This window comes from Mustelus asterias, chromosome 2 (genome assembly GCF_964213995.1).
Source record: "Mustelus asterias chromosome 2, sMusAst1.hap1.1, whole genome shotgun sequence".
Classification (NCBI taxonomy): Eukaryota; Metazoa; Chordata; class Chondrichthyes; order Carcharhiniformes; family Triakidae; genus Mustelus; species Mustelus asterias.
Window position 1 is genome coordinate 28,027,026 of NC_135802.1, and position 12,138 is coordinate 28,039,163.

The window sequence follows — 12,138 nt, forward strand, 5'->3', positions numbered from 1 at the left end:
GATAAACCCACCAGTCTTTGCCTGGTAATGATGCTTGGTAAAGTTCCCGCAAGGATCTGTTGTGGGACCCCCGTCATTCAGACTATTGATAAATAATATGGAGCAGGTACGACAGATTATAGAATTATGGAATTACAGTAGAAAAGGCAATTTGATGAATCATAACTGTGCTGATATTAGCTCTTCAGCTGCAGTTGTCAGTGTGGTTCCATTCCCCTGTCTTTTCCTTGTGCATCTGAATTATTTTTGAACATTTTCATCATGTTACAACTTCTGTCTCAAAAGTAACCCTGTTGTAAAGCATTTGTATTAATACTCTAAAAGAGAAAAAAACAATTGTGACCAATGTTGCAAACCATTCTCAATACTCAAAAAATGAACAATTAATTCCTTTTACTGCCATTTTATCTCTGTGATTAACATGTCCAAAGTAAAGCTTTTAACATAGCACAGTAACCAACACTATTTCACAATGGCAGAATTCAAAATGTTGTACAGCCCTTTTCTGACCCAGACTGGAAGGCTGAGTGTCTTGAGAGCTGAGTAACGTTCTTGGTCAGATAGGAGATGAGTGGGACTGAGTGCAGGAAAGAGTTTTACAAGTTGGAACTTGTGTGGCACGGTGGCACAGTGGTTAGCACTGCTGCCTCACAGTGCTAGGGACCTGGGTTCGATTCCCGGCTTGGGTCATTGTCTGTGTGGAGTTTGCACGTTCTCCCCGTGTCTGCGTGGGTTTCCTCCGGTTGCTCCGGTTTTCTCCCACAGGTTAAGAGAGAGGTCAATAAAGATGCAGTGGTGGACATTTAACAGGATATTTCAGATGACATAGAATATATGCATTCCAACGAGAAAGAAAAATTCCAAGGGGAGGACCAATCATCTGTGGTTAAGTAAAAAATTAAAGATAGTTTTAAACTTAAAGATAGAACATGTAATTTCACATCCAAGGTTTCCTGCGGGTGCTCCGGTTTCCTCCCACAATCTGAAAGATGTGCTGGTTAGGTGCATTGGCCAGGCTAAATTCTCCCTCAGTGTACCCGAACAGGCACCGGAGTGTGGCGACTAGGGGATTTTCAGTGTAACTTCATTGCAGTGTTAATGTAAGCCTACTTGTGACATTAATAAATAAACTTAAAACTTTAAACTTTAAAACTTTTATGCAAGAAGAGTATTATACTCTGTGGAAGTGACAAGAGCACATACAAAGGTTTCAGGGTGCGGGGGAGGACTATGATTTAGGAATTTTATTTTATCTGGGCTTAGTGTCACCTCCTTTCATTCCCATCTAATCTGAAGTATGCTTTAGCCTGAAATGAAAACAAAAAAGTGCTGGAAATACACAGGTCTGGCAGCATCTAACAACTTCTTCAGCATTGCGAAAGTCATATTGCACTGAATCCACAGCATTTTTGTTTTATTTAACCTGCTTGATATCGAGGGAAGCAACACTGTGAGGGCCATGAGCTGGTATTGTGGTAAGGATTTCCTGTTCATGAGTTTATTGTGAAGTGCCATGTGCTGTCTTTAAATCTCCTCCCTTTGATAGGCAGATTGAATATGCTCTTAAATAGATTGAAATGCAAGCTAGTTACCGAGAGGCAGCTAGTTAATGAAGAACAGATAAGTGAACAGTACTGGCTGAAGCGCAGCATATTTACAAAGTTAGCTCCTCTTCACAATCAATCAAAACTCTTTGATTTAACTTTCAGCACACCTGGATCTCAGGAAACCGTTTTCAATTCTTATGTGGTGAATGCTGTCTCACAATCTCACGATCCTATGTAAACCTTGTTTTTTTTTTAAACATTGAAAGACACCATATAAATACAAGTTGTTGCTTTTGTGGTGAGGTATATTGTTCAGGGTCTCTGAAAGGAGCAGGTTTGATGGAACAATTAACCTCTTCTCATTCTATACCGTCTCTGCTGTGCTGTAAATGAAGGAGATCGGACTTGATTGACATTTTGGCACTCGGTCATTCAATGGATTATATGCTTGGGAAATTGAGGTTTTAGGTAGGGCACTAAGTTTTTTTGTGTATGATTTAGAGTAGTGTACTCCCACTGACAGATGCACTTAATGAACTGATTGAACCCAGATGAAGTGAAAATCTGGTCTATATTTGTGCAAATAGTGAATGTATCCTTGCAGGCATTTTAAGATAACTTGGTGTAGTCCCTCTTAAAGTAAAAGGGCGGCACGGTAGCACAGTGGTTAGCACTGCTGCTTCACAGCTCCAGGGACCAGGGTTCGATTCCCGGCTTGGGTCACTGTCTGTGTGGAGTTTGCACGTTCTCCTTGTGTCTGCGTGGATTTCCTCTGGGTGCTCCGGTTTCCTCCCACAGTCCAAAGATGTGCGGGTTAGGTTGATTGGCCATGCTAAAAATTGCCCTTATTGTCCTGAGATGTGTAGGTCAGAGGGATTAGTGGGTAAAATATGTAGGGATATGGGGGTAGGGCCTGGGTGGGATTGCAGACTCGATGGGCCGAATGGCCTCTTTCTGTACTGTAGGGTTTCTATGATATAGTTAGAAAGAAGCCAGTGTCAATTTTACAGAACCTGTCCTTAAATAGTGGATAAAAGCAAATTACTGCGGATGCTGGATTCTGAAACCAAAAGAAAAAATGCCTGTCTTTAAATAGGTTATTTTTATTTGTGTTTCAAACAGCATAATATATGGTGCTCTGTTAACGCAAGTGAGAAAAATAAATAATTCCAAAACTTGCCTGTTCGTGGGTGCCATCTTTATAGAAAACCTGTACGTAAGAATAAGTTATTTTACAGACAATGGCTTTTTAAAAATTAAAATTCATCCATTCTACTTGGGTAAATGAATTTTATAGCAAATCATTTTGCAATCGATTTTGAAATAAGATATTGATGCAGCTTAGAAGGGTATTGTAATTGCTGAAGGTAATTATCAAATCGGAATTGGTCCTAGAATCAGTAAGCAGGACTGTGAGCTATATATTTTTTTAAGAAGCAATCTCTTTATAATTTTATCTGCTTCCTTTGTTGAAGCCTTTGGCCTTGAGGACCTCCCTTGGTTCAGCTGAGTTTACCATGTCACCAATTGTCAGGAAAGGTAGAAAAATGACTTTTTAAACAAAAAAAAAGCTGCCCGTGTAAAGGAAATGAAATTGCATGGATTTCTTCACAGACGTACTTCTGTGTGATTATGTGAAAATGTACTTCTGATTTTGCTGTTCAAAGCTTATAGTCCAAAATAAGTACAATTCTACTTGTATTTTTACAGTCTTTTAAAACAAAAATTACTTTAGGTATGTCTTGTGACATATCTGAAGCGCTAAACCATATCTTGTTTCCCTAATATTTTAAAAACTCATCAAATTTGTACAAGTGTCCAATACCAAGATGCAGTGGCATAGCATTTCAATGAGGAGTTATTTTTGGATGTTTTGCAAATCCTAAATTACATTGTAGCCATTTTATTGTGTAAAGTTTTAACAGATTGGTATGCAAACCAGTTTCTGGCCTTTTTAACTGTTGAGACAGCTGTTAGTTCTAATGAGGAGTGCTAGCATTACAGTATTTTCAGTGATTGAGACCCGCTCAGGGAGCAGAATGTTCCAGAACAGTCAGTGGTGTGTGAGGAGAAATTGCCGCACTGTCAGCTGGAAGTGTATGCTCCGTTGCTCTCTAGGACAAGATAAATGAGTTTAGCTGTGCCTTGGCAGAGGCATCAGCTTTGCCTGGGAATAGCAGTATCACACTGCACCCCCGGTGGGATTCTGCTTTTAAATTTATGGGCTATGATTGATAAAGCAAATGAGGGGTCATATTGCTCTTCAGGTGTGACAGGAGGGACAGTCCTCACCACATTACAGATTTACCTCTTCACTGAATTTTAAACGATAAACCGACTGTTTGATGGAATTTCACAGTTTCACTTCCACAGTAAAAGAGCTGGCATATATGACCTCTTGTTTTTTTATCTTTATGGTTAACAGCTATTCTTGATGGAGTTCTGCAAAAAAAAAAATTATCTTTTTCAGTCAGCTGCTTTGGCAAATCGTGACTACCATTAAATTTGAACCAGTGGCTGTTTTTTGTTTAAATCTCTGGGATCCCAGGGATGGGGAGTCGGTCCTTATTCTCAGATCCCACAATGCACCCGCTTTTGTTCTCGAAGACACCAGTCTGTGTGCTGCATTCCTACCGTGCTTTGGAAAGTTTCTGTAACTATATTAGGCCCTGTGAACAAACCTTCAGTTTTCCTCTTGTTCTCTCAGGGGGAAAATATTTGTTGTGTGCGATGCTCCCCCCCCGCCAAACATTTCAAACATCTAAAACATTTGATATAAAGTTCAATGTTGCTATTGTGGGAATTTTTATTTCATAGAATCATAGAAACCCTACAGTGCATAAAGAGGCCATCTGGCCCATCGAGTCTGCACCGACCACGACACCACCCAGGCCCTACCCCCATATCCCTACACACTTAGCCGCTAATCCCTTTAACCTATGCATCTCAGGACACTAAGGGGCAATTTTAGCATGGCCAATCAACCTAACCTGCACATCTTTGGACTGTGGGAGGAAACCGGAGCACCCGGAGGAAACCCACGCAGACACGGGGAGAATGTGCAAACTCCACACAGACAGTGACCCGAGACAGGAATCGAACCCAGGTCCCTGGAGCTGTGAAGTAGTAGTGCTAACCACTGTGCTACCGTGGACACACACACACAGACACACACACACACACACAGACACACACACACACAGACACACACACACACAGACACACACACACAGACACACACACACAGACACACACACAGACACTCACTGGACACATACACATACCGGACACGGACACATCCCGGACACACCCTCTCACGATTTGATTCAGTTCAATAGGGTCTCCTGTATTAATAATAAAACTGTAGACTGGTGTTACGCAGCTGCTTTTCCGTGCAAAAAAAAAAGCTAGAATAGTGGTTGCCTTTTGGTCATAACCAAACAATGAACAGAAACTTGCTTTTTCAGTGCTAAGTTTAGCCCGGTTCCAAGGAAGAATTGTTTGCCCCACCTCGCCCCGCAATTTATACTGCTGCTGATTTGTTGCTCTTTGTAACATAATTATCTTCAACGGCAAGCTGCACTATATTCAAAATCCATTCCCACAAATGCTTCCACTTCTGCTTTCTCTCCGTGCAACTAATGGGGAAATCACAGTGAGAATGGAGGTGCCTGAAAAGGTATCTGTGAATAGATGATTGTCATCTAGGTGAGAAGAGTGCGATTTGTCAGGCACTGCAGATTACTGTGATGTGGCTGTGGTAAATTGAATTGACATATGTATTTTGGTACAAGATATACTCAAAATCTCTTGACACAAAGTGGAGATGGATTGTACGTGAAGGTTATTTTTGTGAAATGATACTGTAGTTCTTGGAATATACCATGAGCCTCAATAACACTTTATTTTGCTTGAAGCATACAATTCTGGCCATAAACCTATTCACGTGATTGATTTCCCGGTGTGGCTGTGCAGGTGCAATTTGTATTGTGTTGTACCAGTGCAATCAAAGAACAAAGAAAATTACAGCACAGGAACAGGCCCTTCGGCCCTCCAAGCCTGCACCGACCATGCTGCCCGACTTAACTAAAACCCCCTACCCTTCCGGGGACCATATCCCTCTATACCCATCCTATTCATGTATTTGTCCAGATACCCCTTAAAAGTCACAATCAATGCACCTATTTTCATAGATCAGTCAATTATTTTTCAAAACTTAGAATCCTAGAATCCCTACAGTGAAGGAGGCCTTTTGGCCCATCAAGCCTGCACCAGCAACAATCCCATCCAGGCCCTATCCCCGTAACTCCACTTAGTTATCCTGCTGGTCTTCCTGACACTAAGAGGCAATTTATCATGGCCAATCAGCCTAACCTGCACATCTTTGGACTGTGGGAGGAAACCGGAGCACCCGGAGGAAACCCATGCAGACATGGGGAGAATGCGCAAACTCCACATAGACAGTGACCTAAGCTGGGAATCGAACCCGGGTCCGTGCGCTGTAAGGCAGCAGCGTTAAGTACTGTGCCACCGCGCTGCAAATCTATCCAGAACGCAAATCGTTATACCAAACTTTAATCGTTCACAAAAACAATATTGCCCTTGTCTGTCTGGTCTTCTTCCACTTCCTCATGTCCCAGACGCCCATAGGTTCATCAATGTTTTGCTTCGACAGAAGTTTCTCCCCCAACATAAGAATTAAAACAAAAACACTGCCTGAAAGAGTGTTGGAAGCAGATTGGTGGTAATTTCCAAAAGGACATTGAGCAGGTGCTGGAAGAGAAAACAAATTGCAGGCCTACAGGGTAGAGGATGGAAGTGAAATTAATTTGAAAGAACTGAATGAGGCACAGTGGACTGAAAATGGTTTTCTTCTGTGCTGTCTCATTCCATACCTGTATGATCCTGTTAGGAGAGGCTCAAAAGTATCAGATCTTGTGCATTGTGTTTCTGTCCTGAGCTGGCATGAGTGCCATCCAAAGTCCAAAGATGTGCAGGTTAGGTTGTTTGGCCATGGTAAATTGCCCCTTAGTGTCAGGGGTATTCTCAGGGTAAACACCCAGAGTTACAGGGATAGGGCCTGGGTGGGATTGTTGTTGGTGCAGGCTCGATGGGCCGAATGGCCTCCTTCTGCACTTTATGGATTCTATGATTCTATGACTGCTTGAAATCATAAACAAATTATGACTTTGTGACTAGCCAGATGCAAATATAATTACAACGTTATCCAAAACACTTCATAAATTGAAACACGGCAAATCATATCACTCAATATACTGTTTTAAAAAATATTCTCATCCAGATGTTTGCTTCTTTAGCCTGCTAATGAATCAAGTGATTCTAATGAAACCTAAGCTCAGTATTGGTAAGCAGTTTATTGGTGAGCAAGTGCTACTTGAAAACAACTCCTTCCATTCATTTGCTGATGATTGGAGTTATGTTGATGGAGTGACCATTGGTTGGGTTGGATGTGTTCCGGTTTTTGTAGTTCATAAGTTCAAAAGATATAGGAGCAGCATTAGGCATTCGGCCCATTGGGTCCGCTCCACTATTCAATCATGGCTGATATGCTCCTCATCCCCATTTTCCTGCCTTCTCCCCATAATCCTTCAACCCATTTCCAATTAAAAATCTGTCTAACTCCTCCTTAAATTTACTCACTGTCCTGCTTTTTGTACAGTAAGAAGTCTCACAACACCAGGTTAAAGTCCAACAGGTTTATTTGGTAGCAAATACCAATTTGGTAGCAAATAATGGTATTTGCTACCAAATAAACCTGTTGGACTTTAACCTGGTGTTGTGAGACTTCTTACTGTGTTTACCCCAGTCCAACGCCGGCATCTCCACATCATGACTACCATCGACACCGCTTTTTGTAAACAGGGTTATTTTCTCCATGTTTAGGTAGCTGTACAAGAGCAGCTTAGCTAAGGGAACAGGTAGTTCTGCAGCACATATCTTGAGCAATAAGCCAAAATATTGTCAAGACCCTTTGCTGTGAGCCTAGTCTCACGCTGTGTAGAAAATATTTTGGTTTGTCATTCTTGGATCCAAAGTGGGTGACCACATTTTGCATATTTACTGCTGGCTCATTTTAAGTCCTCCCAAGTTTCCAGCTCTTCATAAATCATAGAATCACTACAGTGCAGAAGGAGGCCATTCGGCCCATCGAGTCCGCACCCAACCACAATCCCACCCAGACCCTATCTCAATAACCCCATGTATTTACCCTAGCTACTCTACCTGACACCAGGGGCAATTTAGCATGGCCAATCAACTTAACCCGCACATCTTTGGACTGTGGGAGGAAACCGGAGCACCCGGAGGAAACCCACGCAGACACAGGGAGAATGTGCAAACTTCATGTAGACAGTGACCCAAGCCATGGTATCGAACCCAGGTCCCTGGAGCTGCGAGGCAGCAGTGTTAACCACTATGCCACTGTACCGCCTCTTATTGACCATTCTGGTAAATAAATTACACATTCCAGCTCGAACTTGTGATTCAAAGCATTGGCACACTTAAATTTTCCAAGGACTTCGTATGTAAAAACACTAATAATTAAAATGGTTTATCATGTAGTTCTAAAGCAAAAATAATAAATTAATGCAATTAGCTAAACAATTAAAAGCAAGTTTCAGTGACTTAACAAATTGGAAATATATGGTGAGTTCAGCAAAATTGACTCGGCACCTTTTACTCTGAGGCATAGAGTTGCTTCCTTTTAAGGAATGTTTCTCATCAGAAAGATAAAAAGACATACTTGGCTCCCTGATGTATGTACTTAATTAGTCTGACACTCCAGATAAATGGGAATTAATTATATATGGGTAAAGATCCGGATGTAATACTAGCAGGAACCAGCAGAAGTGCGAACCCACCAATTTGCAGGACTCTGCTTTCACCCAGAGAAATAGGTCTATTTCTCTTAGAAACACAGACTGATGACTTTCCCTGAAGCTCTTGGCTGCCAAGTTGGAGAGTTGGATTGTCACTTTAATTGTGACTTGCAAGAATAGTGAGACAGCAGAAATTAGGTGTTGCTGGAAGCTGAGATAATTACCTTAGCCATCACGATTTGTGTTGTCTTTGGAATCCGCAAGAGCATTTATAAGGAAACATATCAATGTTAGTGTGTCTTGGACCAAGTTTATAAGGTATCTCTCGCTCTCTCTCCTCCGATGATTTATTTGCTTTTACACTTTTTTCCTTGGCGCAACTGTTCAGTAATTTTGGTCTCTAACAGATTCTTGAACAATCTGGGCAAAACAAAGCAATCCTTTTGTTGGGATCGTGTCATTAAGATTAGGCCAAATTTTTCTATTTTTTTGGTTGATGTTTCAGAACTTTCGCATCTCGATATGAATTTGATTGTCGGCTGGTTTGTAGAACCCCTTGTGAATGAAACGGTCAGTGACTTAATCTGACAAAAGCCCTGGGCTGAGGGCTGGAAATGAAGGAAATTAGAATATCTTTCCACAGTCAATTATTTTAGAAAACTTTGTCATTTCAAACAACAAGAAGATATTTCTGAAACATGCATCCTTTTGGAAACTTAAACTTCTGATGAATAGGATTCCCTATTCCAAGGTCCAAAAAATCTCAGCCTGTATGCGAATCGTTAACTCAGTCTTCCCATATCTTCCCAAATATCTGATTTGGGGGTATTGGGGTACAAGTCGAATGGATGTGGAAGGAAAATGGAGTTGAGATGTAGGGGCGAATTTTCCTGTTCCGCCCGCCACGGGAATCGTAGCGGGTGAGGGACGGACCATGGAAAGGTCCGTTGACCTCGGGCAGGATTTTCTGGTTTCGGGGCAAGTTTGGCTGGAAAATCCCACCCATTGAATTTTGAGTGTAAATATGTTCAGTGTATTTTATTTTCTTTAATAAAACCTTTTAAGATAGAGTGTAATTAATATAGTTCATCTTTGATTTTTGGGTAGTAAAATTATTTTGCTTAAACCGTGAGCCTTACAGTTTCATTCCTTTAGCAAATACCTAGATTTTTGGATTCTTAAAAAAAAAACTGAAAATGTTACTGGTCCCTGCTGATTTTAACACAATCTATTGTATTAGTGCAGAGATTTTATTTTCTGCATGAATCGTTATACAAGTTTGCCAATTTAGCTGTTTTGCGTAGAGATCTGTGCCCATCACAATCTGGCATCCAACTGTTCAAACCCCATTTGGGTAGATTCCTATAGCAGAAAGTGTATTCACTCTAATGGTTTGAACTGAATTCAAACTTGGGTCTCAGCGATCAAACTTGGGCTTTTTTGATTTGATTTATTATTGTTGCATGTATTAGTATACAGTGAAAACGATTGTTTCTTGAGCGCTATACAGACAAAGCATCCCGTACACAGAGAAGGGAAGGAGAGGGTGCAGAATGTAGTGTCACAGTCAAAGCTAGAGTGTAGAGAAAGATCAGTTTAATATAAGGTAGGTCCATTCAAAAGTCTGATGGCAGCAGGGAAGAAGCTGTTCTTGAGTCGGTTAGTACGTGACCGAAGACTTTTGTATCTTTTTCCTGACGGATGTGTCTAACTTATTCTAAAATAAAAAACTGAAAAGACTGTTAATGCAGAGCAGTGTGTCAAAATATTTTTCACTTATTATTTTCATCAGTTAACTATGGACGCTCTCTCTCTCTCTATCTCATTCTGGTTTGGTGATAGTTTTCTGCCTATACAGTTCACCCATCATTTTTTTTTCAAGAGGCTAATTGACGTGCTGTGATTTCCATTATTTTCCATTTAGTTATGTTGCTGACATTTTCAGTTTAAAAAACACATATATTTTGTAAGTGTACATATCATATTTTATAAATGCAAAGAACCATGAGGTTAATGTGTCTCATCTTGTCCATCAGTATTTTGTTTGAAAAAGATTTTGTATGTCTTTAGCACTGAGGGTGCCACCCCATGCTAAACTAGTATGCTTTAGCTTTAGGGTAGTATTAAATTAAAGAACTTTGCTCCATTTACACACAGTAGTTTAATCCTTATTAAACCTTAATTTAATGTCAATTTGAATTAAGTGTGCCTGCATAAAAGGGCCTCTGGTGGCCTGGATGCTGTTAAATTCAATCAGCATCTAGATCAGTGTGTGAAGTCTGCATTCCTTGAGTAACACACAGACAGGAACAACTGCCATTGTAAATTACCAAATATTAAACTTCGTTAAATGTTCATACGTGATCTTGTCTTTTTTTTTAGGCTCATCAGTCGTAGATAGAAATTGGAGACCAGAAGTACATTTAGTTTTCATTTAATGTAGCAGTGATCACAGAGGAAGATATATGCATTACATTTAAAATAGAAATATGGAGAAAGATAGAAAGACTTCATTCACATAGTACCTTTCATGACCACAGAATGCCTCAAAGCGAGGTGTTGACTGTAATGTAGGAAATATGGCAGCCAAATTGCACACAGCAAGGACCCACGAACCGCAATGAGATAATGACCTATCTGTTTGTAATGTTGTTTGCGTGATGAATATTCACCAGGACAAATTCCCCTGCCCTTGTTTGAAGTAGCACCCTGGAATCTCTTACATCACTTGAGAGTGTTCAATGTCTTATCCAGGGGATTTCTGTATTGTTCGTGGAATGCTGGAAGGGTGAGAATTTGTTGCCCATTCCCAAAAGCACTTGAGAAGGTGGTGCTGAGCTGCCACCTTCAACCTCTGGAGTCCACACAGTGTAGGTACAATCGCAGTGCTGTTAGGGAGTTCCAGCATTTTGACCCAGGAATAGTGAATGAACGGTGATATAGCTCTAAGTCCGGGTGGGTGTGTGACTTGGAGGGGAGGTTGCAGATGGTGGTGTTGCCATGTGTCTGCTTCCCTTGTTCTGGATGGTAGAACCTGCAAGTTTGGAAAGGTGGCACCTCCAACGGTGCAGCATTCCCTCAGTATTGCACTGGAATGTCAGCTTAGACACTTTGTGCTCAGTTTCTCGAAGAGGGACTTCAACCTGCAATTTTCTGATGCAGAAGAGTAGTGTTACCAACTGAGCCATTGCTGACACCCGGATGCAGTAAGAGGATTCACATTTATTAACTTCTGTGTACTATTTTTGATTAGTTTGTAAGGAATTTACTCCTGGACTGAGGGTAAATTAGTCTCCTCCAGTTTTGACATGATGCCCAATCTGTCGTGTGTCTGAAGATTCTGGATATATAGTTGATGAATTTGAAATTTGGGCAAAATAGTTTTGTCAAAGTTTAACAGATTTTCATTTGATCTGATATATGGACTGTCTGGGGAATCTAGTAGTAGCCATCGCTTGTGGATTTTGATTTAAATTCAAAATGCGTTGATAAATTACTGTTAATATTGATACGTGAACATTTAATATACGGCACTGCAATCTACTGTCTTATCTGAGGGCTTGAATACATTTAAGATAAACAAAACCATGTCATACACCCATGTTAAACATTCATCAGCTGATAACACCAGTAATCTCGAGGTTATGCATCCTGAATGTTAGACAATAACAGTGATATACTGGTTTATGTTGCTTCAATAAACTTATTTGTACAAATGTTAAACTTAGCAGTTTATGGAAAACCTTAAGATT

General features: G+C 40.6%; 1 protein-coding gene across 4 annotated transcripts in view; it reads left to right on the forward strand.

The window, feature by feature from the left end:
* wdr37 (WD repeat domain 37) overlaps positions 1 to 12,138 on the forward strand; it is a 135,580-nt gene that overhangs the window by 107,324 nt on the left and 16,118 nt on the right. The gene's annotated exons all lie outside the window — the stretch shown is intronic.